Raw genomic sequence first — 25,958 nt, 5'->3', positions numbered from 1 at the left:
TGTCAGCTTTCATGCTTATAAAATGGAGATGTTGATAAAGTTCCTATAATGAAGATTAAATGTAACTTACTGTGTGTTTATATTATTTAGAATAGTTCCTAACATATAGTAAGTATATCATATTATTATTAATAGGTAATAAACATACAGAGCTTACTGTATTCCACACACTGGTTCGTATTACTAACTGGAGATAGAAATCTCTACAATGAATAAAGACCTCACATTCTAGTAGGAAGACACGCCCATCTGTACGTAGCAGTTGCAAATACAGAGTACAATATAACAGATGAACCTGTTCTATGGGCAGGAGTCAGAAGAAGGAGCAGAATTTGAGTTGAAGTCCAAGATAGGACTCCTAATTCTTTGAAGAGAGAAGGATGACATGTGTTGCAATCAGAAGGAACATGTTCTACTTTAAGGAGGCATCCACATACATGATAGAACTGTGTGTTTTACAAATATTAAAACACACAATGTCTATTTTTTGTGTAGATGGTATCTTTATTAAGATGATTGCTTCAATGACAGGATAAAATGTTTTGTAATACTACAGAAAGAACACTGGCTTGAGGATTTAAAGACCAGATTTTCTATGGATCAGTTAACTGTGAAGTGAAAGAAAGTGAAAGTTGCTCAGTCATGTCCAACTCTTCGCTACCCCCATGGACTATACAATCCATGGAATTCTCCAGGCCAGAATACTGGATGGGAATCTTCCCAACCCAGGGATCAAACCAGGTCTCCCACATTGCAGGTGGATTCTTTACCAGCTGAGCCACATGGGAAGCCCAGTTAACTGTGGGACTTGGGCAAATTTCCCAAAGGGCTTAATGGCCTCTCATGCCCTTCTGTATCTCCAGTTTTGCATTAAAAAACCCTAAAACTTTAAATTTAGTTTCCAGTTCAGTGCAAACACTCAACAACTTCTATGCAAAATGAATTTTCAAATCTATAAATACAATCTAGTGGGGATGCTAGGGAGAAAGATAAAAATGGATTTTGATGCTCGCTTTGTTAATTCACTAGGATTTTTACATGACAGGGCAATGGTAAGGAAGAAAATATTTAGTTTGAATATATATTGATAAATTGATAATTTATATTGGTTAAAGTGTAGTTTTCCACCCAAGTATAACCTTATTTTAATTCCCATGGTTATTGAATTGAATTATTAAATTGATTAGCTCTTCCTTCTCCTGTGTCTCCTGTTTCTCTTGTGAGACACAGGACATAGAGGGGACTGTATGGATAGCAAACTCCTCAAGGCAAGACACTGCAGCCAAAACTGAGCACGAGGAATAAGATTTTCTCTTCCCTAAATATTTTAGCCTGTGCATGCGTGTTCTGTTGCTTCAGTTGTGTCTGAATCCGCAACCCTATGGACTATAGCCCACCAGGCTCTTCTGTCCATGCATGGGATTCTCCAGGCAAGAATACTGGAGTGGGTTGCCATGCCCTCCTCCAGGCGATCTTCCTTACTCACCCAGGGATTGAACCCAAGTCTCCTGCATCTCCTGCACTGCAGGTGGGTTCTTTACTGCTGAGCCACCTGGGAAGCCCCAAATATTTTAGCAGAGGTCCCAGAATTGAGTCTTGTTGGCTCTGAGGGGTCTCCCACCTGTCAAATCTGTCCTCAATTATCTGTGGCTCTGGGATGTGAGGCTCTGATTATTTAGGCTTTTATTCAAAGTTATCCCTTAGGCTGAGGATGCATCAGCCCCACTGAGGCCTGTGCACTAAGATGAAAAGGATGGTTTGCAAGTAAAATCTGGGCAGATTTCCTGAAGATGTGGAAGAAGATGCTGTTCAGTAAAAGCTAGACACATAGTTCCACAAAGAGACCACCTTCTTTCTAGGTGTCATAAAATAGCAATGGAATCCATAAATAACTTGACATTTTCTTTTCATTCAGTTGTCTCACTTTAGAGCTCTCTTTCAGGAGGAAGCAGAAGAGTTATTATGCCCATTAGTATCTGAAATGATGTAATGGCACTCTATCTGTCAAACTGCTTAAAATTATTTGTATTAAGGGCACAGAATGTGTCCCTAGCCTTTGCTCAGATAACATTTGCCTTCTTATTTAAAGATAATATATCCTCTAAACAGAGGATAAACGGAGAATAAAATAGAATCTAGAGGCACATTCCTCTGTAGGGCAGAGGAATTAGAAACTGTAAAAATTAGTTTGAGATTCATCATTGCAGATGGCTGTTTTAGATTAATTTAGCTGAAATAGCTACTCTTAAGATGTATAGCTTTTGTCATTGTTGTTGCTCAAATACTATGTTTAGTGAAAATAAATAATCATTTCCAAGACCCAAATATGTCCTGCTAAAATACAGGTAGAATCTGAGCTAGAACAGATGCTACTCTTATTGAAAATGAAAAATATTCACCTTACTTTGCATTCATTTTTGAATTTTTTTTTAAAACAGTTATTGCAGAAAAGGTACACATTGGCTCTGGTATCCAAAAGACCTTGGTGTGTGTTCTCCTCCTGCAACTTATGGTCTGTATGACTTTGGGCAATTCATTTTAATCTCTTTAAGCCTCTATCTTCTAATGAATAAAATGAGGGGAGAAAAAGTGCCTACCTGAATTGTAAGGATCTCATGAGATAGGCTATTTCAAGCATGGAGCACACTACCATGTTCAACTAATGCTACTTTTATTTCTGTCAATAGCTATTATATAGGCATACTATTGTTCAATCATTCTGTTGTGCTTAACAATGTCTATGTGTATATATTCACAGACATTTGTAAATAACTCTGAAATTGTCATTTTTGTATATAAATCTTTTTCTTGGCTACTGAGTTCATTTCCTTGGAATATAATCCTATAAAGGTGCTTCTCGGTCAAGTACTTCTAGAGTTAGAGCAATATTTTGAAATTCCATTCTGGTGCCCCTGACCGAAAGGACCTGGCTTTCCTCCTGGCCCACGGCTGCTTATTGCATTGCAAATAGCCAGAGGGACATGGCTTGTTTTCTGTGGAGTGACCCACACCCAATGGTCTACTTTCCTAGTTGCTGGCCTTTAGAAAGGCTAACTAACAAGCTGTTAGACCGCTGCCCTTTGAAAGGGCAAATCCCGGACTGCATTCCCAGACCAGAATTGCTTATTTGTTCTAGCCTGCTATTTTTGTTCTGCACATGCCAGAAGGTTTTCAGGTTGGTCCTGGTGTTTGTCCCTGAAACTTATGAGGGTTGTGACTAACAGGAAAAAAAAAAAAAATCACAGTGTAAATGTGCCTAAGTTGTAACGTTTGCTCTCCCCCAAATTAGCTGATTGTTCTGGTCTCTGGATTTCTGCTGGTGTTTGTTTCCCTTGAGGAAATAATCTTAAAGAGAGTGAGCGAGAAAAGACATATAAATATTGATATATAAACAGATGATAGATGGAAGGGTTTGAGTTAATTATGTAAACACAGTTTAAAATAATGAAGAGCAATGTTGTTCATGTGCTGAACCAGGATAGGTCAGTATTAAAACACTGAGCGGCAGTGACCAACTGTTCCTGTTTGCCTGTGATCGAGGCTTTTTCTGGGATGTGGGAATTTCAGTGCCAAAACTGGGGTGGGGCCATCCCAGGCAAAGTGCTATTGATTACCTTAAGGGAGATTTTTAAAAAATGCTTTATTCATTTATTTTGTATTAAATTTACTAATTTTTAACTGGAGGATAATTGTTTTACAGTGTGGTGTCGGTATCTGCCATACATCAACACGGACCAGCCATAGATATAAATATGTCCCCTCCTTCTTGAACCTCCCTCCCAACTCCCACCCCATCCCACCCATCTAGGTTGTCACAGAGCACCAGGTTGAGCTCCCTGCATCATACAGCTAATTCCCACTAGTTATCTATTTTGCATAGGCTTCCCAGGTGGCTCAGTTGGTAAAAACATCTGCCTGCCAATGCAGGAGACACAAGAAATGGGAGTTTGATCCCTGGGTAATGAAGATCCCCTGGAGGAGGAAACAGCAGCAGACTCCAGTATTCTTGCCTGGAAAATTCCATGGACAGGGGAGCCTGATGTATTACAGTCCATGGGGTTGCAAAGAATTGGATAGGACTGAGCACACACACACACACACACACAAAGAGGAGATTTTGAATCAGACTAGAACCATGCCACTGGTCACTATCCTTTTAATAAAGCCCCTTTTTGCTTAGTCTGTGTTACACTGAATTTCTGCCCCTTGCAAGGAGAATTATGATCAATGCATCTTGCTGCCGTGTGCCTGCCCTCAACAATGCCTGGGGTACTGCTGTCTGTAGATTGTAGTAATGGGCTGCTAATTCTCTTTATGCAGCATTTTCTTGAAACCTCTACCCCAGTGCAGACAGACTGCTGTCCTTGGTCATAGCAGGATATGCTTGCTTTACTCTCTGCCTTCCTGGTAGCCCCTTACAGAGCTCAAGATGTTTTTTGCTCTCCTTTCAAATCACACAAATGTAGGCAGGAGATTTTGTAGGAAGAGGACGTGTCTGGTTAGAGTGGTAGAGGTAGGGACATGCTATCTTTTCATTGCTTATTTTTCTTGTTCCTTACCTTCACTTTCAACATTTGCCCCAGAATCACTTCAAGGCAGTGGCGTCTCCCAAATGCCTCAAAGGCACATCACTATTCTATTCCTGCCCCTTCCTCTTCTTCTTCCGCCTTTCCCCTCCTCCTACACTTTCTCCTTATTCCCCTTTTCCTTCTCACCACTTTTCTTTATCATCACTTTTCTTTTATTTATTTATTTTTTTAAAATTTTATTTTATTTTTAAACTTTACATAATTGTATTAGTTTTGCCAAATATCGAAATGAATCTGCCACAATTTATTTTTTAATATAAATTTATTTATTTTAATTGGAGGCTAATTACTTTACAAGCCTTTCTTTTAGTTGTTAGCAATAACCACTATTTATGAAGCAAGCATTGGATGAGGCATTTTGTATATTATCTCAAGAATTTCACCACAAATTCCATTCAGTTCAGTTCAGTTCAGTTCAGTCGCTCAGTCGTGTCCGACTCTTTGCGACCCCATGAATCGCAGCACGCCAGGCCTCCCTGTCCATCACCAACTCCCAGAGTTCACTCAGACTCACGTCCATCGAGTCAGTGATGCCAACCAGCCATCAGATCCTCTCTTGTCCCCTTCTCCTCCTGCCCCTAATCCCTCCCGGCATCAGAGTCTTTTCCAATGAGTCATAGTTAGGTGTGATTATCCTCATCTCATAAACGGGAGATATAATGCTCAAGAGTTTAGATACTTAAGTAGTAGGCAACAGTATTTCATAATGATTAGCATGAAGGTTTGGCAGTCAGGCAAACCCAGATCCAAACCCTGATCACTCTTCCTTGCCACAGATCATGGAGCTGTTAAGGGTGAAATGAAATCTTTCTAAAGAAAGTTCTTCTCAGAAACTCCTGCAAATGTCACATGAAGCCGTGTCTCTTAAGCTTCAATGTACATCAAATCTCATGGGCATTTTGTGAAAATTCAGATTCTGAATTAGTTTTATCATGGCCTGAATTTCTGCATTTCTAACAAGCTTCTCCGGAGGAAATGCTAATTCTGAAGTTCTGCAAACTCTGAGGACAGCAAGATGGAAGCGTCAACACCTAAAGCCACAGAGCCACATGGTTAGAATGCTTCTCTTTGTACAGAGTTCAGACAGTTCTCTTGGCAAACAGCAATGTTGTCATATCTAATCAAGCTATTTGAAACTTGGAACCCAGAAAGACCAAAGGCTTCCTTCTTCAGGCCACTGCCAATCTTTGCATTAGAATGCAGGAGGCCTTTGCTTGACTCAGAAATTAGATTTCCCTTCAAAGATACTAACTTTCCTGTAAAAAGAATAAATTGCCTTTCACACAGGTAAGAGATGCAGGAAAGGGCATTGACTTCTCTGTGAGCACTAGTACTTGGAATTCAGTTCTGGCCCATCAATGCAAAGTTACTGAACTTTTTCTGCTTCTGCCCTTCTCATTGATCAGTCTGTTAATTGATGAACAAATTCTCTGTCTGGTGGCACATTGCCTGGAACATTGTGGGCATTTAGTGATTAAAGGCTTGTTGAATTCCTTATGTCCACATATCCTTCAAGGATCCATAAAACACTCTACTTCTTAAGATGTGTCATAAAACAAAAGGAATCTATTTCACATGAATTTTGGAAACTGACTAGAGTATCCCACTCCTGGAGGTTCACAGTAAACCGTGTGTAAAATTCTCTGAGAAACACTGCAGTAATAAATGAATTGCACAGGTTTTTTTTTTTGATCATCTGGCCAAATTTCAGGGACCTCAGGAGTCTAGAGCTTAGATTTTGTGTAAGAGGTGTTGCAGTCACACTGGCCTTTGCCCCACCATTGGGCACTAAGCATTGGCACTGACTACATCCATGTACATCCATGTACATTCAGGTAGAATGTGGACTATCATGTGAGTTCTTATGATCTTCAGCCTCCTACTTCTTGCTGCCTGCCTCTTCTCATGTATTCAGTTTTATTTTTTATTTTATTTTTTTAAAAATTTTATTTTATTTTTAAACTTTACAAATTGTATTAGTTTTACCAAATATCAGTTTTATAAACTGCGTGCTTTCATGCTAAGGAAGCCAACTCTTAGGCTGACTGGGATTAAGAGCACAGCCCTTGGACATGAATTAAATATCTCAATTTGTATTGAGCCTGTCTCTGAGCATGTGCCTGGTTTTTTGTCTATGAATGTGTAGAAATCCAAATGCATCTGACTTTTAATGCTGGGAAAAATATCTGTTCTCTTGATGAGTGAGGAGTAGCCATTTTTCTTTTAAAATACCATTAAAAGAAATAATACATGTATAGATTTTAGTATTCTGTTTTACTACTATTATTTTTATATATATATATTTTATTGAAAGATAATTGCTTTACAAAATTTTGTTATTTTCTGTTAAACCTCAACATGAATCAGCTATGGGTATACGTATATCCCCTCCCTTTTAAACTTCCCTCTCATCTCTCTCCACATTCCACCCCTCTAGGTTTATACAGAGCCCCTGTTTGAGTTTCCTGAGCCATACAGCAAATTCCCTTTGGCTATCTATTTTACATATGGTAATGTAAGTTTCCATGTTACTCTTTCCATACATCTCACCCTCTCCTCCCCTCTTCCCATGTCCAAAAGTCTATTCTCTATGTCTGTTTCTACATTGTTGCCCTTCAGAAGTAAATTCTTCTGTATGCCCTGAAGAAATAAATTCTTCAGTGCCATTTTTCTAGATTCTGTATATTGCTTTAAAATATAATGTTTATCTTTCTCTTTCTGACTTACTTCATTCTTTATAATAGGCTCTAGGTTCATCCACCTCATTAGAACTGACTCAAATACATTCCTTTTTATGACTGAGTAATATTACCTTATGTATATGTACCACAACTTCTTTATCTATTCATCTGTTGATGGACATCTAGGTTGCTTCCATGTTCTAGCTATTGTAAACAGTGCTGCAATGAACAATGGGATGCATGTGTCTTTTTCAATTTTGGTTTCCTCAGGGTATATGCCTAGGAGTGGGATTGCTGGGTCATATGGTGGTTTTATTCCTAGTTTTTTAAGCAATCTCCATATGATCTTCCATAGTGACTGTAACAGTTTACATTCCCACTAACAATGCAAGAGCATTCCCTTTTCTCCACACTCTCTCCAGCATTTATTGTTTGTAGACTTTTTGATGATGGCCATTCTGACTGGTGTAAGGTGATATCTCATTGTAGTTTTGATTTACATTTCTGTAATAATGAGCGATGTTGAGCATCTTTTCATGTGTTTGTTAGCCATCTGTATGTCTTCTTTGGAGAAATGTCTAAGTCTTTTTCCCACTTTTTGATTGGGTTGTTTGTTTTTCTGGCATTGAGTTGTATGAGCTGCTTGTATATTTTGGAAATTGATCCTTTGTCAGTTGTTTCATTTACTTTTATTTTCTCCCATTCTGAGAGTTGTCTCTTCACTTTGTTTGTAGTTTCCTTTGCTATGCAAAAGCTTTTAAGTTTAATCATGTCTCACTTTTTTACTTTTGTTTTTATTTCTGTTACTCTAGGAGGTGGGTCATAGAGGATTTTGCTTTGATTTATGTCATCGAGTGTTCTGCCTATGTTTTCCTCTAAGAGTTTTTAGTTTCTGGCCTTACATTTAGGTTTTTAATGCATTTTGAGTTAATCTTTCTGTATGGTGTTAGGAAGTGTTCTAATTTCATTCTTTTGCATGTAGTTGTCCAGTTTTCCCAGCACCATTTATTGAAGAGGCTGTCTTTGCCCCATTGTATATTTTTGCCTTATTTGTAAAAAATAAGGTACCCATAGATGCATGGGTTTATTTCTGGGCTTTCTCTCTTGTTCCATTGGTCTATATTTCTGTTTTTATGTCAGTACCATACTGTCTTGATGATTGTAGCTTTGTAGTATAATCTGAAGTCAAAAGGCTATTCCTACAGCTCCATTCTTCTTTCTCAAACTGCTTTGGCTATTCAAGGCCTTTTGTGTTTCCATGTGAATTGTGAAATTTTTTGTTCGAGTTCTGTGAAAAATGTCATTGGTAATTTGATAGGGATCACATTGAATCTGTATATTGCGTTTGGTAGTATAGTCATTTTCACAATATTGGTTCTTCCTACCCAGCAACATGGAATATCTCTCCATCTGTTTATGTCGTCTTTGATTTCTTTCATTAGTGTCTTACAGCTTTCTGTGTACAGTTCTTTTGTCTCCTTAGGTAAGTTTATTCCTAGATATTTAATTCTTTTTGTTGCAGTGGTGAATGGGATTGATTCTTTAATTTCTCTTCCTGATTTTTTATTGTTAGTATATAGAAATGTAAGTAATTTCTGTGTATTGATTTTTGTATCCTGCAACTTGGCTAAATTCACTGATTAGCTCTAGTAATTTTCTGATATTATCTTTGGGGTTTTCTATGTATAGTATTATGTCATCTGCAAACAATGAGAGCTTTACTTCTTCTTTTCTGATCTGGATTCCTTTATTTTTTTTTTTTCTCTGAAAGAAAATAGGATAGGATTTCTATCCTATCCTATTTTGAATGAAAATGTAGATAGGACTTCTATAATTACGTTGAATAGTAGTGGTGAAAGTCTTGTCTTGTTCCTGACTTTAGGGGTAATGCTTTCAGTTTTTCACCATTGAGAATAATGTTTGCTGTAGGCTTATCATATATGGCCTTTGCTATGTTGTGGTAGGTTCCTTATATGCCCATTTTTTGAAGAGTTTTAATCATAAATGGGTGCTGAATTTTGTCAAAGGCTTTTTCTGCATTGATTGAGATTATCATATGGTTTTTATCTTTCAGTTTGTTAATATGGTATATCACATTGATTGATTTGTGTATATTGAAGAATCCTTGCATTCCTGGAATAAACCCAACCTGATCATGGTTTATGAGCTTTTGGATGTGTTGTTGAATTCTGTTTGCTAAAATTTTGTTGAGGATTTTTGCATCTATGTTCATCAGTGATATTGGCCTATAGTTTTCTTTTTTTTGTGTTATATTTGTCTGGTTTTAGTTTCAGGGTGATGGTGGCCTTGCAGAATGAGTTTGGATGTGTTCCTTCTTCTGCAATTTTTGGAAAGAGTTTTAGAGGGATAGGCATTAGATCTTCCCTAAATGTTTGATAGAATTCTTCTGTGAAGCCATCTGGTCTGTTTTGTTTTTTTTTTTTTTTTTTGCAGGGCGTGGGTGAGATTTTTGAGCACAGCTTCAATTTAAGTGCTTGTAATTGGGTTGTTCATAATTCCTATTTCTTCATGGTTCAGTCTTGGAAGATCGAACTTTCTAAGAATCTGTCCATTTCTTCCAGGTTATCCATCTTATTGCCATATAGTTGTTCATAATGGTCTCTTACATTCTTTTGTATTTTTGCATTGTCTGTTGGAACCTCTCCTTTTCATTTCTAATTAGTTAATTTGTTTCTTCTCTTTTTTTCTTGATGAGTCTGGCCAAAGGTTTGTCAATGTTGTTTATTTTCTCAAAGAACCAGCTTTTAATTTTATTAATCTTTACTATTGTTTCTTTCTTCTTTTTTTTTTTCATTTATTTATGCTCAGATCTTTATGATTTGTTTCCTTCTACTATTTTGGGTTTTTTTTTTTGTTCTTCTATTTCCAGTTGTTTTAGGCGTAAATTTAGGTTGTCTATTCAATGTTTTTCTTGTTTCTTGAGATAGGATTGTATTGCTATAAACTTCCCTATTGGAACTGCTTTTGCTGCATCCCATAGGTTTTGAGTTGTTATGTTTTCAGTGTCATTTGTTTCTAGAAATTTTTTGATTTCCTTTTTGATTTCTTCCGGAGAAGGCAATGGCACCCCACTCCAGTGTTCTTGCCTGGAGAATCCCAGGGATGGGGGAGCCTGGTGGGCTGCCGTCTATGGGGTCACATGGAGTCGGACACGACTGAAGTGACTTAGCCTTGATTTCTTCAGTAACCTATTGGTTATTTGGAAATATATTGTTTAATATCCATGTGTTTGTGTTTCTTATAGCATTTTCTTATAATTGATATCTAGTCTCATAGTATTGTGCTTGGAAAAGATGCTTGATATGATTTCAATTTTCTTCAGTTTACTGAGGTTTGATTTGTGTCCCAAGATGTGTTCTATCCTGGAGAATGTTCCCTGTGCACTTGAGAAGAAGGTGTATTCTGCATTTGGATGGAATGTCCTGAAGATATCAATGAAATCCATCTCATCTAATGTATCATTTAAGACTTGTGTTCCTTACTAATCTTCTGTTTTGATGATCTGTCCATTGGTATGAGTGGGATGGTAAAGTCTCCTATTATTATTGTGTCACTGTCAGTTTCTCCTTTTATGTCTGTTAGTGTTTGTCTTATGTATTGAGGTGCTCCTATGTTGGGTGCCTTGATATTTACAATTGTTAGGTGTTCCTCTTGGATTGATCCCTTGATCACTATGCAGTGTCCTTCCTTATCTCTTGTAATCTTTATATTAAGGTCTATTTTCTCTGATATGTGGATTACTACTCCACCTTTCTTTTGCTTCCCATTTGCATGGAATATATTTTTCCATTCTCTCACTTTCGGTCTATATGTGTCATTAAGTCTGAAGTGGGTTTCTTGTAGACAGCATATATATGGGTCTTGTTTTTGTATCCATTCAGCCAGTCTGTGACTTTTGGTTGGAGCATTTATATTGATATACATGTTCCTATTGCCATTTTCTTAATTGTTTAGGGTTGATTTTGTAGATCTTTTTCCTTCTTGTATTTCTTGACCATATAAGTCCCTTTAACATTTGTTGTAAAGCTGGTTTGGTGGTACTGAATTCTCTTAACTTTTGCTTGTCTGAAAAGCTTTTGATTTCTCCATCAATTTTGAATGAGATCTTTGCCAGGGTACAGTAATCTTGGTTGTAGATTTTCCCCTTTCATTACTTTAAATATATCCTGCCATTCTCTTCTGGCATGCAGTTTCTCCTAAAAGATCAGTTCTTTAAACGTATGGGTTTTCCCTTGTACGTTATTTGTTGCTTTTCCCTTAATGCATTTAAGATTCTTTTTTTGTGTGTGTTTAGTCTTTATTAGTTTGATTAGCATGTATCTTTGCATGTTTCTCCTTGGGTTTCTCCTGTATGGGACTCTTTGTGCCTCTTGGACTTGATTGACTGTTTCCTTTTCTGTATTGGGGAATTTTCAACTCTAATCTCATTTAAAATTTTCTCATACCCTTTCTTTTTCTCTTCTTCTTCTGGGACCCCTATAATTTGAATGTTGGTGCATTTGATATTTTCCCAGAGGTCTCTGAGACTATCCTCAGTTCTTTCCATTCTTTTTACTTTTTTCTGCTCTTCAGAAGTTATTTCCACCATTTTATCTTCCAGCTCACTGATTCATTCTTCTACTTCAGATATTCTGCTATTGATTCCTTCTAGAATATTTTTAAATTCAGCAATTATGTTGTTTGTCTCTGTATGTTTATTCTTTAATTCTTGTAGGTCTTTGTTAATTGATTCTTGCATTTTCTCCATTTTGTTTTCAAGGTTTTTGATCATCTTTATTATCATTATTCTGAATTCTTTTTCAGGAAGTTTGCCTATTTCCTCTTCATTTATTTTGACTTCTGTGTTTCTAATTTGTTCCTTCATTTGTGTAGTATTTCTCTGCCATTTCATTATTTTTTTAAAACTTACTGTGTTTGAGGTCTCCTTTTCCCAGACTTCAAGGTTGAATTCTTTCTTCCTTTTGGTTTCTGCCCTTCTAAATTTGGTCCAGTGGTTTGTGTAAGCTTTGTATAGGGTGTGATTTGTGCTGAATGTTTTGTTGCTGTTATTTGTTTTGTTTGTTTGTTTTTCTTCTGATGGTCAAGGTTGAGTGAGGCGGTATTCCTTGTGCTGTTGATTTGGTTTGTATTTTTGTTTTGTTTGTTGTTTAAATGAGGTGTCCTGCATAGGGTGCTACTGGTGGTTGGGTGATGCTTGGGTCTTATATTTAAGTGGTTTCCGTTGTGTGAATTCTCACTGTATGATACTTCTCTGGTAGTCTAGTGTCTAAAAGTCAGTGCTCCCACTCCAAAGGCTCAGGGCTTGATCTATGATTTTGGTGGCTTTTGGTCTTTGGTAAATCCATAATCTTTAATCTGGAAGGCTGGAGACCAGGGGAAAGTTGCAGTCTGAATCCAAAATCAGAGTTTTGGCAGAATTCCTTCTTGATGAGGGAGGTCAGTCTTTGTTCTATTAAGGCCTTCAATTGACTGGATGAGACTGACCTACTTCTAGAAGCAGTTCTTTCCCTATGGCTCCAAAGAGTAACTTATACTTTGGTCATCAAAATAGCCACAATAGGTATTTCAGACAATGCAGAAGGAAACACTGACCCTTTTTTTTCCTAGTTTAGTTTCAATTGCTTGTGAGGTGCTGCATGCAGGGGCCTTGCCCTGAGAACTTTCAGCTGGAGCTCCTGTTATACTACTGTTGTTAGTATTATTTTTCTTAAGCAGAGGATAGCACTTGTTTATTAAAATGCATTATCATTTGAATCACATTAATTAATCATAATTAGTACTGATTAGCAGCCAGTAAGATGGGTTTCTCAGTATTAACCAGTCATCCCTTCACCCTTTTGTTTACCTTGTTATTAATAGCATTTTCTTCCTTTTGCATCAATTTTTTTACCAGCACCTTTTAAAATTATTACACTGCTTCAAGAGAATTTTACTTTCTCAGGACTGAATCTCATGAAATTCTTTTAGTGTAAGTGAATAAACTTCATGGTGAAGGGGTCATTTTGCAAAATAAACACCTCTATAAAAATGATCTTTTTGTTTAGTGTAAAGAAACTGGACCGAGAATGAGAGATATTGAGTCATATTTTTAGCCCTGTCCCTTTAAACATGTATACTTTTGGACAAATCATTGTACTTCTCTGATTTTCTTCCCTTTATCTGTTACATGAGGGGGTTCCAAGAGCTTCCTTTAACAAGTGGTGGGAATATCACTGTAGGGCCAACTCCTTGATTCAGTAGTTGCCATACTTGTGTGTAAATGTAATTAAGCTTTTCTCAGAATCCCAGTTTGCCAATTTGTAAAAAGACTGCATTGAAATTGGCTAGGTGATTTTATCACCTTTCCAGAAGTGTTAGACCCAGAATCCTCAGCCTAAAGATCATACAACCTTAGAACTTGATCCCTCTTTGCAGTTTGGAGGCACAGACAGATCTAACCCCAGCCTGAATTCTGGGAAATGATTTTGTTTTTAAGAAAAAGAGAGTTGATCAGTGATTTTCAGGAGGTGTGAGGTATTAATCGAGTGTGAGGTATTTCTGTGGAAATATAATTCCTACCAAGTTAGTATGTGAGCTCCATGAAAATAACGACTTTGGTTGATTTAGTCTCAACTTTCAGCACCTAGGAACAGCACCTGAAAAACCTATTTGATTGGCCAAAATGTTCATTCAGATTTTTCTGTGTGCTGTTGTAGAAAAACTCCAATGAACTTTTTGGCCAACCCAATGGTTGTTGAAGAAATGATCTTATACTGGGAATTCCTGAAAGAGTGAGAGAAACTAGTTTCTTATGTAGCCTTGACCTTATATGGTAGCAGCTTGTAGTTATTATAATTACAGTGACAAAGGCTGCTCAAAAGAGTTAGTGTCTGGAGGTGTGAAAACAACCAACATTTAGATTTCCAGAAGGGCTAAGTTCTGCATGATGAATCTAAATTGAGGATTGTTTCCCTCTGCCTAACAGTGTCAGTGTTGAGAGCACAAAAAATCACAGGGAATGACAACATCTTTTTCACTTTGCTAAGGGTGGTTAAATCCCCATGGTGATGACTAAAATTATGACACAGCCTCACAAGTCACGTGAGCAGAGATTTCCAAATTGTCAATCATGAGTATTCATAGTGCATACAGAGTCCATAGTAAAACCGAGGGTTATTCTAAGTACTATTTCATCCATTAACTTATGAGAAAGACTAATGTTAAAAAAAAAGAAAAAAGCAAGCCACTATATTTAAATGATGTCTTTGCTTTTTGACCAATTCATTATGTGAATTGATCAAACTGTACCTCTTGAAGGTGCTTAAATGTTCTTCAGTGGTTTCCTACTGCTCTTAAAATGACTTTCAAATTTCCCAGAATTGTGTTTGAATTACTTTCCCTGTTCTATAGGCTCTGTTTATTTATTCCATCTTATGAGTTCTCTCTCTTGCTCACTCTGCTTGGCCACATGACTTTCTGACAATTTCCTTAGCATAGAAAATCTTGTCTCTGATTGCTTTTGCTATTCCTTATTTTGGAACAATTTCTCTGTGTGCTTTTCCTGCCTGCCTTCTTCTCAAACCATAGGTCCAATCTGAATACCAAACTCCTTGAAGAAGCCTTTACTAACTACTCTGTCCAAAGAAGGTCCACACCCTGTAATCATCTAGCACTGCACCTTGCTGGTTCCTTTAGATCAAAGTTTACCCTAATAGTTTTGAATTATTTGCTCTCTTGTTACTTGCCTGTCACCTCCCTCTGCCCCAAGGGACCAAAAATTGCTTATCTACATTTTAAAATATGGCAGGCACTTTGCTAGGCCCTAGATATAGAGTGCTGGATTAAATGTTTATTGAATAAACAAGAAATCTAATAGCTAATGAGAACATACTATATAGTACAGGGAAATCTACTTCATACACTACTGATGACCTAAATGGGAAGGAAGTCCAAAAGGGAAGGGATGTATGTAAACAAATGCCTGATTAATTTGGCTGTACTGTAGAAACTAACCCAACATTGTAAAACAACTCTACTCCAATAAAAATTAATTAAAAAAATAATTAACTGAAGTAGAATAAGAGCCAGGAAACCCAGTCCAGTAATTCTTGAGTCATTTTAGGCATAGGAAATAACCATGCAGGATATAGTAAATAAAGTTTTAAAGCTTTGTTTTGGAGCCCTGATATTTTGCTTTAAATATTTCCTCAGGTTTTTCAGAACTCCTTAAGACTTAAGGGGCTGTGAGGAGGAATCAGTTCAGTTCAGTCGCCCAGTCATGTCCAACTCTGCGACCCTGTGGACTGCAGCACGCCAGGCTTCCCTGTCCATCACCAACTCTGGAGTTTACTCAAACTCATGTCCATTGAGTTGGTGATGCCATCCAACCATCTCATTCTCTGTTGTCCCCTTCTCATCCTGCCTTCAATCTTTCCCAGCATCAGGGTCTTTTCAAATGAGTAAGTTCTTCGCAACAGCTGGCCAAAGTATTGGTTTCAGCTTCAGCATCAGTCCCTCCAATGAATATTCAGCACTGATTTCCTTTAGTATGGACTGGTTGGATCTCATTGCAGTCCAAGGAACTCTCAAGAGTCTTCCCCAACACTGCAGTTCAAAAGCATCAATTCTTTGGTGCTCAGCTTTATAGTCCAACTCTCACATCCATATATGACTACTGGAAAAACCATAGCTTTGACTAGACTGACCATTGTTGGCAAAGTAATACTTATGATTTTTAATATGCTGTCTAGCTTGGTCATAACTTTACTTCCAAGGAGCAGGCATGTTTTAATATCATGACTGCAGTCACCATCTGCTGTGATTTTCAATTCAGTTCAGTTTAGTCACTCAGTCATGTCCGCCTCTTTGCGACCCCATGAATCATAGCATGCCAGGCCTCCCTGTCCATCACCAACTCCTGAAGTTCACCCAAACTCATGTGCATCGAGTTGGTGATGCCATCCAGCCATCTCATCCTCTGTTGTCTCCTTCTCTTCCTCCGCCAAATCCCTCCCAGCATCAGGGTCTTTTCCAATGAGTCAATTCTTCACATGAGGTGGCCAAAGTATTGGAGTTTCAGCCTCAGCATCAGTCCTTCCAAAGTACACCCAGGACTGGTCTCATTTAGGATGGACTGGTTGGATCTCCTTGCAGTCCAAGGGACTCTCAAGAGTTTTCTCCAACACCACAGTTCAACAGCATCATTTCTTCAGCGTCCAGCTTTCTTCACAGTCCAACTCTCACATCCATACATGACTACTGGAAGAACCATAGCCTTGACTAGACGGACCTATGTTGGCAAAGTAATATCTCTGCTTTTGAATAAGCTATGTAGGTTCGTCATAACCTTCTTTCCAAGGAGTAAGCGTCTTTTAATTTCATGGCTGAAATCACCATCTGCAGTGATTTTGGAGCCCCCAAAAATAAAGTCTGCTACTGTTTCCACTGTTTCCCCATCCATTTCCCAGATGGGACCAGATGCTATGATCTTCGTTTTCTGAATGTTGAGCTTTAAGCCAACTTTTTCACTCTCCTCTTTCACTTTCTTCAAGAGGCATTTTAGTTCCTCTTCACTTTCTGCCATAAGGGTGGTGTCATCTGCATATCTGAGGTTATTGATATTTCTCCCGGCAATCTTGATTCCAGCTTGTGTTTCTTCCAGTCCAGCGTTTCTCATGATGTACTCTGCATAGAAGTTAAATAAGCAGGGTGACAATATACAGCCTTGACGTACTCCTTTTCCTATTTGGAACCAGTCTGTTGTTCCATGTCCAGTTCTAACTGTTGCTTCCTGACCTGCATACAAATTTCTCAAGAGGCAGGTCAGGTGGTCTGGTATTCCCATCTCTTTCAGAATTTTCCACAGTTTATTGTGATCCACACAGTCAAAGGCTTTGGCATAGTCAATAAAGCAGAAATAGATGCTTTTCTGGAACTCTCTTGCTTTTTCCATGATCCAGCAGATGTTGGCAATTTGATCTCTGGTTCTTCTGCCTTTTCTAAAACCAGCTTGAACATCAGGAAATTCATGGTTCACATATTGCTGAAGCCTGGCTTGGAGAATTTTGAGCATTAATTTACTAGCATGTGAGATGAGTGCAATTGTGCGATAGTTTGAACATTCTTTGGCATTGCCTTTCTTTGGGATTGGAATGAAAACTGACCTTTCCCAATCCTGTGGCCACTGCTGAGTTTTCCAAATTTGCTGGCGTATTGAGTGCAGCACTTTCACAGCATCATCTACCTAAGATAAAAAATAAAACAGTGATTTTCTAGCCCAGGAATTGGCAAACCACTACTTGTGGGTCAGATCCAGGTCACTTGGTTTACCATTTTACCTTTTCACTGTGACCTGGTAGCTTGTGGTATCTTTCTCTACTGCCAATGGAAACTCACTGGGCAATCGCTATTTAATGTGCATCTTTTGCTCTTCTACCATATTTTGAGTTGAGCCTTCTTCACACTTGTATTTTTAAGAACAGGCACCATATGAATATTTGTAAATGAATAATGAAATATGAACAAGTTTTTAAAATTTCCTTTATTTATCTTCAGTTACTATCCTGTTTATACACTGGACCCTGCCAGTTCCAACTGAATAGACTTTTCTCGAGCAGGTCAAGTCCTTTCAGACCTTCTTGGTATTCTCCCTACATGATTGAATCTTACTGTCTTGTTTTCTTAGAAAGTTTCTATTCCAAGAAACTGCCTGCACATCATGGCCCTTTCCGTGAAGACCTCCTCACTGCTCCAAGACTTTCTCCCCACATATGAGGAGAATAAAACTCTTGGATGAATTGGTGTTATATAGTAGTCTGTTTAATGTGGATTCTAGGGAACACTAACCATTATTGGAACACTATCTTCAAAGATACATCTTCTGGCTTACTTCACTCTGTATAATAGGCTCCAGTTTCATCCACCTCATTAGAACTGATTCAAATGAATTCTTTTTAATGGCTGAGTAATACTCCATTGTGTATATGTACCACAGCTTTCTTATCCATTCATCTGCTGATGGACATCTAGGTTGCTTCCGTGTCCTGGCTATTATAAACAATAACCCTGTGTACGAGACAGCAAAAGAGACACTGATGTATGGAACAGTCTTATGGACTCTGTGGGAGAGGGAGAGAGTGGGAAGATTTGGGAGAATGGCATTGAAACATGTAAAATATCATGTATGAAACGAGATGCCAGTCCAGGTTCAATGCACGATACTGGATGCTTGGGGCTAGTGCACTGGGACAACCCAGAAGGATGGTATGGGGAGGGAGGAGGGAGGAGGGTTCAGGATGGGGAGCACATGTATACCTGTGATGGATTCATTTGATATTTGGCAAAACCAATACAATTATGTAAAGTTTAAAAATAAAATAAAATTAAAAAAAAAAACAAAGATACATCTTCTTATTTCAAATTTTATTTTTAATCTTGCTTGCTGGGTCACCATAATCATTTAAGGATTTGGGAAACAGAGTTAGCAAGAATAAGTGTGCAAAATTCTCAGGATCTCACAAATGCCTTTCCTCATCACCCCCTTTTAAGATAAGCCTTTCTCCAGGGACTAATATCCTTTTTTTTTTTTTTTAAACAAAGTTATTCAAGTGTTTGGCTCACTTGACCTGATGCTTTAATTTGTGTTTAATCACTTGTATTCCTCATTTTGAACAACTGTTGACAATTTGTACAGTTTTCTTTAGTAAGACTTGACTTCCTATGAATGAGACAGAGTGAAACTAAATAAAGAGGTTTTCTATCAGGTGCAAAAAGATGTCAAAGAAGAGAAGGTTGTAATTAACTCTTAGACATGGAGTCAACTATTATTGTGATCAATTGTGTAGGAAATAAAGCATTTCAAATAAATTTGTAGTAAAAGCAAATTTAAAAAATTGTTTAATCCTGTTTTTCTGGAAACTCTCTCTCTCTGTTATCTCCATCTACTTATTCATTGTGAGTGCTAGCATTAGTAAAGGCTTTCCAGGTGGCACTAGTGGTAACGAATCCACCTGCCAATGCAGGAGGCATAAGAGACACGGGTTTGATCCCTGGGTCAGGAAGATAACATGGAGGAGGGCATGGCAACCCACTCCAATGTTCTTGCCTGGAGAATCCCATGGACAGAAGAGCCTGGCGGGCTACAGTCCATGGTGTTGAAAAGAGTCAGATATGACTGAAGTGACTTAGCACAACATTAGTAAAATTTTCTTTTTAAGGAATTCATTTTGAGGAAAGTATATTATAATATGAAATAGGAATTAGGGAGATGTTTTGGTATTGTACTACATAATTTGAGGAGAAAAAATTTCAGAGAAGAATGAAGCAAGTGCAGGAGAGAGGTAGAAATAACATATGAAAAGATATCACTTCCTAGTTTCTTCAAAGTCATTGTGTCTACCAATAAAGCCCCTTTTTAGCCCAAGCAATTTAAATTTCAGCTTGTCTTATTGCAAATAAGAGTCCCAACTGAGACAAAAAAATTCAAAGTCACATTTTGGAGTCTGAAGAAAATGAAGACTTTGTATGAATATATAAGGATTTAATTTGACTAGAATATCACCTCATTTCTTTCCATTCTATATCCTTTCTGTGACTGTGATAAGGAAGCTGGTCTTATATTTAAATAGAGAATTAGCTCTGGTGAAAAATGTGTTAGTTCATTATTTGTAGACAAATGAGTAAACTGCTGCCAATGAATACTTCAAGTCCCTGTTGCTCACCTCCAGGATCGTACCTTGAAATGAATGAAATCTGTAGAATAAGATATAACTGCAATGTGCCCTACATGATGGGGAATAATTTTAGGAAGAAAAGAGGAAATTGTATTGCTGAATTTTGAATATTGATAGTCCACTGAAGTTACTGATGGTTTTTGTAGGAAAAATGGCACTATAATCGTATATATATGGTAAGATATTTTGTTTCATATGTTTCTCTAAAACCCCTTTGTGAAATTTTCTGAACCTAACTAGAAACATATTTATAGTTTCACATTCTTCAGTCTCCTCTCTACTATCTCTCATGTGTATCATGATTCTTATAGGATAAAATACTTTGAGAATATTTGTGTACTGGGTGAGTTTCCTCTTTTGTTATATTCTCGATTATTTCTGAACTCTTGGGTTTTGGATTGTGTAGTAGTCTACTTAAGGGTTCCCTTAGTCATGTTTGTGTAACTGCACAGAAGCAGTGTTGCTTAATAATAATATTTAATATTTATTTAGGAATTACTATATTCCAGTAGTCTTACAAGAATTGCTGGTATATTATTTTATTTAATTCTCACAAATTAGGAAGAGGTAAGTACTTCTACTGTCACTTCCATTTTACAAACTAAAATAATGAGGCAAAGTGAGTTGATCAACTTGCCTGAGGTCACACAGCTAGGCACTGTCTGTGAGATGCTACATTCTATATCTGTTATGGTAGAAAGGTCAGTGGATTACAAGGCCAGAGTCTTGCATCCTGATTCTACTGCTCATATTGTGGTAGGTCTTAGCTAGCCTCCTGTCTGACGGGTGCAGTTAAAACCTGTCTCATTGGAGTGTGGAGGTTTAGTAGGCAATATTACTCACCTAGCTATATGAGAAGTGATAGGACTAGATTAGCAGTTTTATTGGTTCTGATGTTTATATCAGAGGCTCTCAATTTGAAGATGCTGTTACATTCTACTTAAATGTTATATGTATGTATATCTATGCAATTTTCATGAATACATGGTCTGAGTTTCTATAGCTTTATGTAAGGGAGCTCCAATACCAAAAGAGATAAAGACTGGATAAACTTCTAATTTATCTTATAGTCTAGGAGATCTTTGAAAATTAAAGGAGATATTATTATTAATATACTGAGACAATGGGTCTGGATCAGAAAGTATAGTCACTCTATAAATAATGAATGAAAATACATATATCTGGACTTTAGTTTTCTCTTATATATAAAAGAAGAGGTCAAATTAAATTATTCTCAAGGGCCCTTCTACTTCTAAGGTTATATGACCTGTCTTCAGTTAACTTTAAATCCGACTGGTTCAACATACCAGTCAGATCACTGAAGATTGACTTTTGTCATCTGTCATTGGAGAAGATAAATCACATTTACCATTGAAAGCACATATGCAGTGACAACAAAGAAAAAAATCACAATTCAAATCCAAATATAAATAGCATTGTGATAATCCTGTCATGTATCATTTAGGGAGGATGCCATATTCATCTATTTGCATGAAGAATTATGGGGTGACTCTTTCTTTAACATCTGGAAAAGCAGCATCTTCCAACAAAGTAGAAATGTTCTGATGTTCAATAAGATTCAGATTGGCAGGGCCTCTCTTTGAACTCTGAGTGTAGTTTGATTTGTCAATTCTACACCTGGTATAAAACAATATCACCTGAGCATCAACACACCCATGGTCAAATATCTTTAATGACAAAACAGAGTAAGGATGCCAGCATTTGTGGTAATTATAAGATGGTATTATTACCTTGTGGGTGAATCATGAGATTCTCTTGGTATCCATCTTGATCTAGGATCTATATCCTCTTTAAATATACCTTGGAACTCTTCCAGGTCTGTGGTAAAGATGAACAAACCAGTGACCGGAACCAAAGTTGTTCAAAAAATATTTGTTAGGTTGAAGCAAGAAAAAACCATGAAATTCCAAAGAAATAAAAAGAGAGGAATAGTGCAACTACTCTCTCGGCTTGAGGTTTTATGCTAATATTTGTCATTAAATATAATAAAATGTTATAGGCTAAGCTTTGATTCAGTATATGCCCCCAGAAAGCCACACTATCTTTGTAAGTTGTGGTAAGATAAACATAATATACAACTTATCATTTTAACCATTTTAAAGCGTGCATTTCATTGACATTAAATACATTCACAGTGTTGTGAAATCATCACCACTATCCAGTTCCAGAATGCTTTTGTCTTCTCAGATGGAAACCCTATACCCAGTAAATAGTTACCCTCAACCCTCCCTTCTCCAGGCTCCTGGCAATCACAAATCCACCCTCCACCTCTAAACATTCGCCTATTGTTATTTCTTATAAAGGTTAATCTAAATTAACATTGATTAAATTTCAGAAGCATTAACCATTTTGATGGCCATGAAGGCCCTCTCTTGTGGCAATAGCACTTCTGTGGGCTGGTCTTGGAGTGTCGCAAAGGAAGGTGGAGGCCACAGGTTAACAGAACCTCACACAGTCTGTTACTGGCACAAGATAATGGTTTGATCCAAGCTCAGTATTGCTTGAAAGACTTTCACAAAGGATGCGTGGACAGGGCTTATTTCACCAGTTCTCCAGTAAGCAATGAAACCATGCCCAGCAGAAAGTGGAGAGGACATTTTCTGGGGAGACTGGAAAAATTAGTCCAGGACCTTTCTTTCACCCTGGGATGTTTGTTTCTATCAATGTGTTGGATTGGAGAGATTTTGGTATTTTATTGCATGTTGCCCCACATAATCCTCAGTGAGACTTTGTGGCAGTATAGGCTAAATATCAAACATCATTAATTACCTGCTTGTGTCCTTGATTCTAGGCCAGCACATCTCTAGTCCTGAACTAAGTTTAGTCTGGCTTGCCAAGCAAAAGATGCTGGTGTGAAGCTCCTTGTTCATCCAAAGCTACTGTGAATTCAGTGTCACAGCAGAATAAATAGGGTTTGCCTGAGATCTTGATCCTTTACATAATTGATAACAGGCCTTGACATTTTCACATATTTACATATATTTAACACAAATATTTTAGTCTGATAAATATGCATATTGTGTTTCTTATTGATTTAGGGGCAGGATATGTTATTCTTTTTTTTTTTTTTTGAGATTTTTTTTTATGCGGACCATTTTTAATATCTGTATTGAATTTGTTTCAGTATTGTTTCTATTTTTATGTTTTGGTTTCTGGGTCACAAGACAAGTGGGATCTTAGCTCCCCAACCAAGGATTGAACCCACACATCCCTTGTATTGGAAGGCGAACTCTTAATCCCTGGACTGCCAGGGAAGTCCCTGATATTCTTGATTTAATAAATCTTTTAAAGTTTTTCCCAATGACCATGTTTCCCAACTCTTATCATAATGTAAGCTTCCAGTTGGACTTTACTAAAGCGTCACTTGCTCTCCTTAATGAAACAGCATGCAGTTTCCTTTCCCTGTTTTTAAAATGCATCCGTAAAAACACTATTTATTTTTCCTTAGAAACCATTTGTCCTTTATTTTTCCAACAGAAATATTTGGGGTTTAATTAAAATCATCAAAAATGCCATTAAAAGATCATTAGTAAAAACACCTGCTGCCATTATTACTGAGCACACTTTTCCCTGGAGCCCAAAGGAACTTTCAGTTTGTGGAAATGTGCATATCATTTGCTTTATGTAATTGCGGTGCTGGATTTTTGCCGAGGTTTGGAAATTTTCATTCACTCCACTCAGAAACCCTTACATTGGACACTGTGAGAAGTGCCACACCCAGTGAACCAAGTAGCTTTGTGTGTGTGTATGTGTGTGTGTGTGTGTGTGTATGCTCAGTTGCTTAGTCATGCCTGACTCTTCATGACTCCATGGACTGCAGCCCACCACACCCCTCTGTCCATGGGGTTCTCTAGGCAAGAATACTGGAGTGGGCTGCCATTTCTTCCTCAAGGGGATCTTCATAACCCAGGGATCGAAACTACGTCTCCTGCATCTCTTGCAGGCAGATTCTTTACCTCTGAGCCACCTGGAAAACTTTCAAGTACCTTTACATGTTTTGAATAAATATGAGTTCTAGATTCAGGCTCCACTAGAATTTCACTTCAGTTTTATATCACTAGCAAGAGAAGCTGAGTAAAGTATAGGGATCATCTTTACTCACCATTGCATGCCTGACACATCAAAATGATCCCAGATCTGCTGTCTGCAGCACAGATTTACCACTGGAAGGAGCTAAGAAGATATTGAAAGAACACACTGTAACTGGGTAGCAGCATGATTAACAACGGCATGGAGGAAAATAAGGGGGAAAAAAAAGACAAAGACTGGCCTTACCTTCTGAAAGGCAGAGGCTCAGATTTGAAATTCCATGGCACTGCGATACATGAGATCACTTAAAAATTCTGAAATGTAGAACTTGTATAAAAGTCGTAAGACAATAGCTTGAAAGCCTGTCATTTCCTTTTATTTTGCTTATATCAAAGATACGAAAGGGAAGCAGTAAAGAGATAGAGAAGGGATTGGAGGTCATTACTCGCTCTCAGAGAACCGAACCCTTAAATCTTTACAATAAGAGATCTCATAAAAAAGATCTGCTACAGATATTTAACTCTTTATTGGCCAAATTTCACAATCTTCTCATCTCAAATACAGATGAAGTTTATTTGGCTTAACTGAAAAACTTTTTCTGAGTTGAAGCATTTGAGATCACTCATAATTCAGTTAAGTGTGAGAGTGCTGGTAAAAGTTAAAACTAAAGTCTAAGACTGATTCTAAAAATATTATCATCCAATCTTTTTTTTCCTGAAAATAAAAAAACTAACAAGAGAGATATTCAATAATATATCCTAGAGTTTTCCCCATACTCAGAAATTCTTCCCAGCTTCTAAATTTACACAACTACTTTGTTCTGTTCTTATTGATAAGAGGTAAAATAATTAAATGAATTACTGATGATAGCCTGCACTTATTATTGCTGGGCAAAAGTTTTATTTAAAGCATTAAGAGAAATGGATAATTTTTAAAGTTACATGGATAAGTATGCAGCTCAAAAGTTGTTAAGTCATTATTTCTGGGTGTGTCTGTGCAGATGTTTCCAAAAAAGATTAATATCGGAATTCCTGAACTAATTCCAGCAGATAGCCCTTGCCATTGTGGGTGGGGACCATACAATTTATGGAGGGTCTGAAAAAAAGCAAAAATGCAGGGGAAGGGCAAATTCATTTTCTGTCTGACATTTATTTTCTCCTCCCTTAGACATCTGTGCTGCTGGCTCTCAGAATTTCAGACTTGTATCCGACAGTGTATCAGCCTCCCCACTCTCAGGCCTTTGGGCTCAGACTGAATTGCATGACTGATATTCCTGGTTCTGTAGCTTGCAGATGGCAGATCACAAATTCTTTTCCTCCATAACCATGCAGGTCAATTCTTGTTAATAAACAGGAATTATATATATTGACTCTGTGCGACCCCATAGACGGCAGCCCACCAGGCTCTCCCGTCCCTGGGATTCTCCAGGCAAGAACACTGGAGTGGGTTGCCATTTCATTATCCAATGCATGAAAGTGAAAAGTCAAAGTGAAGTCACTCAGTCGTGTCCAACTCTTCTCGACCCCATGGACTGCAACCCACCAGGCTCCTCCATCCATGGGATTTTCCAGGCAAGAGTGCTGGAGTGGGGTGCCATTGCCTTCTCCAAACCTTTTATATATATATCTACATATATCCTATTAGTTCTGTTTCTCTAAGAACCCTGATTAGTACAACAAGGGAGGAAAGGAGAGAGATTGATTTCATTTGAGCGAATTGGTTCAGATAAGCTCTCTCTTTCAGAGAAAGCAATGGCACCCCACTCCAGTACTTTTGCCTGGAAAATCCCATGGATGGAGGAGCCTGGTGGGCTACAGTCCACGGGGTCACTAAGAGTCGGACACGACTGAGAGACTTCACTTTCACTTTTCACTTTCCTGCATTGGAGAAGGAAATGGCAACCCACT

The sequence above is a fragment of the Bison bison genome, unplaced genomic scaffold, assembly GCF_000754665.1.
Source record: "Bison bison bison isolate TAMUID 2011002044 unplaced genomic scaffold, Bison_UMD1.0 scf7180017864473, whole genome shotgun sequence".
NCBI classification, from domain to species: Eukaryota; Metazoa; Chordata; class Mammalia; order Artiodactyla; family Bovidae; genus Bison; species Bison bison.
This window is presented reverse-complemented; position numbering follows the sequence as displayed.